Source organism: Mus caroli, chromosome 5 (genome assembly GCF_900094665.2).
Source record: "Mus caroli chromosome 5, CAROLI_EIJ_v1.1, whole genome shotgun sequence".
Lineage (NCBI taxonomy): Eukaryota > Metazoa > Chordata > Mammalia > Rodentia > Muridae > Mus > Mus caroli.
This window is the reverse complement of record NC_034574.1, coordinates 82,188,576-82,194,575: the sequence shown is the minus strand read 5'-3', so window position 1 is coordinate 82,194,575 and position 6,000 is coordinate 82,188,576. Positions and strand designations below refer to the sequence as shown.

Genomic DNA, 6,000 nt, shown 5'->3' with positions numbered 1-6,000 from the left:
GAAGAAGAAGAAGAAGAAGAAGAAGAAGAAGAAGAAGAAGAAGAAGAAGAAGAAGAAGAAGAAGAAGAAGAAGAAGAAGAAGAAGAAGAAGAAGAAAGAAAAGTCTAGAAGGGCTGGCCAGATGGCTCAGTAGGCAAAACCACTTGCAGCCAAGCCTGATGACCTGAGTCTGAGCCCCAGGACCTACACAGTAGAAGAGGAGAATAGACTCCTGCACGTTGTCCTCTGACCTCTCAACACACACACACACACAATGCAGCGGAGTGTGCAAATATTTATAGTATCAAACACCGAAGCAGAAATAAACCTAATAACTCTCTCCAGACTGAATTACAAACCAGTTCAATTCACCCTGAATCACTGCAAATATCCCTTTAAACTCCAGCTGACATTCAAGAGTACAAAAGACTGCAAAGCAGCCAGTCAGGGTTCTTGGGAAAGCTTAACTAAAGTCAGAACCGGCTACGCAAGTCGGAGACCGCTCTGGCAAAGATGAAGACAATGTTCTCCGGACACCACAGTCCCTTCTTGTCAAGCCCAGGAAACGGATTTTTTTCCTGGAGGAATATTATTATAAGGTCCTGGTGAGGCTCCAAAGTCAACTCATGAAATCCTACTTACTGCAATGTGGCCAAACAATAGTAATAACAATAAAAACAATAAACTGAGCACTTTATATGAACTACTTAAACCTCACTACCAGTCCATGAAGCCAGGACTATTATGGGCTCATATTACAGACTGAAATTTTAAGGATGGGAGCCACTGTCAAAGTCACACAGCTGCTAAGTGATGAGCACCCAAGGCTGCCAAGATTACTAATAAAAGCATGGTGCTAATACTATTGTTTGGGCTACAGAATAAGTGAAGTAGACCCTGCAGGTTTGTATGAAACTGGAGCCCTAAGCATCACCCCAGCCTTGCTTTCTATGGGGAAACACTTTGAGTTTCAAACAACTAATAGGTACATAGTGTTGCCATCCACAACTAAGTTGGGAACAGCATTTACTGGGTCAAGAGGACTCCCAAATAATGAAACCTCCTGGATAAAAACCAGCATTGCCTCTAATAAACACTCTGACACAAAATGAACCATAAGCCACGGAGGAAAACCTACTCTAAGAAGGAATTAATTATATATATACAGTCTGCCCAAGGCAACCTCTTGTACTAGCTTCTTTTTATCTCAAATACCGTGATCTGGGTGAATGCAGTCATCTGACACCCAGGGTAAAATCTCACTGGGTTCTTGAAGAGCTCTTTAGGGTTGTGGCTTCGCCTTTCTGGAGCGTTGGGACGCGCTGTGACCTATAACCAAGTTGAATCCATTTCATGGGCCACGACAATGGAAAAACTGTTTCTTCATGTGAGTATCGGAGGAAAACGCCCTTTGCCAAGAACAGTCTCAGAAGCAGTTAAGATTACTTTCCCTCCAATCTCCATTTATTTGAACTTTCACACTCCTCCCAGCTTCCTACCTGCAGGCAGCTGCCAAAGTGCAAGGGCCCAGGGTCTCTGGAGACCGGTCTGACTTCTGTCTCCCAGCCTGTGCACGCAGTTCCCGAAAGCCCCAGCTACGTACATCTAGAGGTCCCTCGCACCCAAGGGAGTGTGTTACCCATTTTTCTTAAGACGTGAAGACCCTTCTCTGTTTAGAGTGATCTTTGAAAGGCCAGCATATAATAAGCACCCACTCCCAAAGCTATATAAATGCCAGTCTGTTCGTAGCCAAATCAATTATTGCTTCATTACACTATTGATTTGCTGTGTTTTGGTGTGAGGGCTGACATCTCATTCATTAGTCAAAACACCCTGTTATCCAGTCTCAGTAAGAATCAAGCCGCTGAAGAAAGAAATTGTCATGTCTGGCAAACCTAACATGGAATGTCTCTATCCAGTTCTGGTCCCCCATCCCTCCTCCACCCTACCCTACCCTCCCCCCAGCCTTCCCCTACCCCTACCCCTCCCCCTTCTCCACCCCTCCCCCACCACCTTATCCTACCAATATCTTTGTCCTACCTTTGTTGTTTTTTTTTTTTCTTTTTAAAAATTAATAAAGGATATTTACAAAATGAACATACCAACTCATTGCCTCTCTGGGTCTGGAAAAATAATGAGTTTACTATATAACTCTCATCTTTTGGTATAACAGAAGCCATGAGGTGACATGCAAGCACAGAGTAAATAGGAGGTGTGTGGCACAGAGCCCATAGAAAGCACGTGTAGGTAGCGCTAGTATGCATCAAAATCCCAGACATGACGTCCCTTTCAAGGTCACAAAGATCACATTGCTAAACTAGAAGCAAGGAGAATAAAACACCCCACTGTCTGGCTGAAACACTCATGCCACAGCACAGAGTGAAGGAAATGACTGTATAGTTTCCCCAGTGTTGTCTCCCAAGACCTCATCTTTAGGCAGCAGCCAGGAACACAGGGCAAGAGAGGCTTCTTCTAAATGCTCTGTACCAAGTAGGGCACCAAGCAAAGAAACCATTGGGCACATACCTCTTGATACAGCAAGGTTGGATCTCTCAACACACTGATAATACTCAGAAGGCTGACTGGGAACGTGGCTGAGGACTGGCCACAACCCAGCAGGGTATTTTTGAAAGGTGGTCACCCTGGGAAACACACTGCTTGTATAATGTTTATGGCTAGGGAAACAAAAAACTTGGAAGTGATCCCACATAGCAAGTTTTTTTTTTACAATCAGAATATAAAAAATTGAAGATAGATAACAGATATGGGGGAGGGAGGTATCCCAGGGTCTTCATGAGTTTATCTTCAGCAATAACTAATTCTCTGAAACTCATGATTGCCTGAAGTAGAAGCAAAAAGCTGGGTGGAGGAGAAAATAACATGTTTTCCTAAGTAGTAAGAACAACTGACTTTACACATAGCCAGAGAACTGTCCCTAGCAATCGATGCCTGTGCACACCGGGCTTTAGTTTGCTGGTCCATTTGGGTGGATCACTCATGATCTTGACAATGACACACAATTGTAACATTTCTATCCCTACTTCACCCAGGAGGGAATCCAGTCCTAGGGCCAGACATGAATGGCGGGAGGATACAGAGTCTGATGGAAAAGATGGAAACTCACAATCATATATTACTCTAAAATCCATGAGCTTATGTGCCAGATACCCCAGGGCTTGGCCTATGGCTTACTGGCTGCCGCTGTTCTCAGAGAGGAACTGGGGGGAGGGGGATCAGAAGGTGGGGTGTCTGTGAAAGCTCGCCGCAGAGATGCTGCGATCAAGCATCACCTCCTCGGCTACCAGATCTGTGGGGCTGACACTGTGAGCCTGAGAGCAGGGATAATTAGTTTAAATGGGTGTTAATACGACAACGAGGTGTTTTTGAAAGCATCACCACCTGGACCTCAGACAACACGAAAGTTTCTAGCAATCCAAAAGCAACCAGGAGTAAATTGATGAACTTGTGGGGATGTGATTTTTTTACTGTATCTGGTTCAATCACTGAGACAGGGCACACTAAGTGGCTTCCAGATTTCCATGACAACATGGTAGCGGTATGGGTACCACTCTGAAGACACTAAGAATTCCACATCATCTGTTTATTTTCCAACATGTGCAACAGATAGGAAGGCGAGTATATCGAGTCTAGGTTAAGGCAAATAAAAGGTTCTAAGAACATTGGAAAATCACACAAAAGCAAAAACAGGAGCTAAGCTCCAAGCATGGAATCTATTTCCCTAGATAAAGTTGCTACCATGTGATGCTGACGGCACACATCCAGCACTAGGGATAGTTATAGGTACCTCATCCTCACTTCTGCATGCTAACAGACAGAGCCAGGCTCAGTTAGAGCCCCAGGCTATAGACCTCATGCCACAAAAGATGTTCAGACTAGTTATCCAGTATGTTTTATAACAATTACCACTTTGTGAGCATCGTACGATGTGAAGGATTTAGAAAAATATATAAATGAATCTATCGTTTCATGAACTCTCCTGATCAGGAAATGCGAACAGCCTAGACAATAGCTGAAGCCTCCTTCCTGGCCATTCCCCCTCAATCCCTGCCCTCTTCACAAAACCATAATTTCATATCACCTCTTGGTCGCCATCATCCCGGGCTGACATGCTTTGTGAGGTGCTGTGTACAGGGATGTGTGGACAAAGTCAGAAAAACACAACTGAAGGCACTTTTACGACTCCTCGTGTGTGGCACAGGGAGCACCCAAAGCTGAGCTCTCTTCCTTCGTCGCAGTCAGCAAAACCCAGAGACCCAAGGGCATCATCAAGGGAAACGGCTGACATTTAAACACCAAGGAAGCAGACACAAGGGTGCCATCTGAGAAAGCCAGAGTGGGCACTGAGAAGGGAACAGAGATGAGCAACTCAGGCTGGTAGAACAGATCCCATGGAAAGGGCACTTAAGCCAACAACCATAACTCCTCCTAGTTCTGGAGTATGCACAGAAAATCCAGGATAACTGGCCAATGCAGGTGCTGGTATGGGTCTTCTTCCAGGTTTGCAGATGACTCTGTTCTCACTGTGAACCCCAGAGCACAAAAGAATCTCTCCCAAATGTCTTCTCATAAGAGCAGTGATCCCACTGTTGATTCAAGTACCTCCCCCAATGTCCTGGCTCAAACACCAGCAGGCCTCCAGTGACCAGATCTCCAGTACATGAATGGAGGTTTCACAAAGACTCAGTCCATGCGGGGAGATCTCTTTCTTGATTTTTCACCATGTGACATATTTACCAACACACAGAAAGGCACGCACTCATAATAAGAGCCCCCAGAAACAACTGTTTAAAGTTAGGTCAGGTACGATAGCACATGCTTGTGCTCTCAACACTCAAAGGGATAAGACATGAAGATTCTCACAAGTTCAAGGATGGCCTGGGCTATGTAAATGAATTCCATCCAGAACAGCCTAAGAGGCAAAACACTGTCTGAAACAAAACACAATAGCAAAAAAAGATTATGATTTTAATAATTAAAGGGAAGCCAGTACACAATGAAAGCTAAGTACTCCATGGTAAGACAGGCCTCCAGTAACCTGGGAGTAGAGTTTTCTACAGACCCAAGGCAAAAACATGCAGAGGCCACCCAATTCCGCTTTATTGACTTTAAGAGCTGTGTTCCTCACAGTCAGTTCTTTATGAGGCAAAATGCAGGATTACGACTAAAACCATACCACGAAGCATGGTGGTTCATACCTGTAACCCCAGCACTCCAGAGACTGAGCCCAGAAAGTTGTAATTTGAGGCCAGCCTGGGCTATATCATGGAGCCTTGTTTCAACAAAGAATAAAATAATCAGTATAAAGTGAAAGGATAGCAAACCCAGACACTATTGTGGGGGCCAACAAGAGCTTGCTGACAGGAGCCCGATATAGCCGTCTCCTGAGAGGCTCTGCCAGTGCCTGACAAATACAGAAGAGGATGCTCACAGCCATCCATTGGATGGAGCACATGGTCCCCAATGAAGGAGTTAGAGAAAGGACCCAAGAAGCTGAAGGGGTTTGCAGCCCCATAAGAGGAACAACAATATGAACTAACCAGTACCCTCAGAGCTCCCTGGGACTAAACCACCAACACATGGTGTCACTCATGGCTCCAGCTGCATATGTAGCAGGGGATGGTCTAGTCGCTCATCAATGGGAGGAGAGGCCCTTGGTCCTGTGAAGGTTCTATGCCTCAGTAATAGGGGAATGCCAGGGCCAGGAAGCAGGAGTAGGTGGGTTGGTGAGCAGGGGGAAAAGGAAGGGGATAGGGGGTTTTTGGAGGGGAAACCAGGAAAGGGGATAACATTTGAAATGTAAATAAAGAAAATATCTAATAAAAAACAAAATTAAAAAAAATGTTAAAAAAATAAAATAAAGTAAAATGAAAGAATAACAAAAGTAAACATGGCACTGTTTGCAAACATTCTCTTCGGCTTCATCAGTTGTTAGCTCTCTCATTCTTACAGGCCTTTGCCCAATATGAACAAAGTTTCTGTGTGATCATTATTCTGCTTGGC

The 6,000-nt window shown here is 44.7% G+C and overlaps 1 protein-coding gene across 4 annotated transcripts in view; it reads right to left on the bottom strand.

Annotated features, from left to right (window-relative positions):
• Slc4a4 (solute carrier family 4 member 4) overlaps positions 1–6,000 on the bottom strand; it is a 422,068-nt gene that overhangs the window by 295,477 nt on the left and 120,591 nt on the right. The window contains exon 1 of one of the 4 annotated variants that reach the window (XM_029477158.1): positions 1,195–1,210. The exons of the other annotated variants lie outside the window; for them this stretch is intronic. The gene's annotated coding sequence lies outside the window, so the exon portion shown is untranslated. Of the gene's footprint in view, positions 1–1,194; positions 1,211–6,000 lie in introns of those variants that run through there. 4 annotated transcript variants of the gene reach the window in all.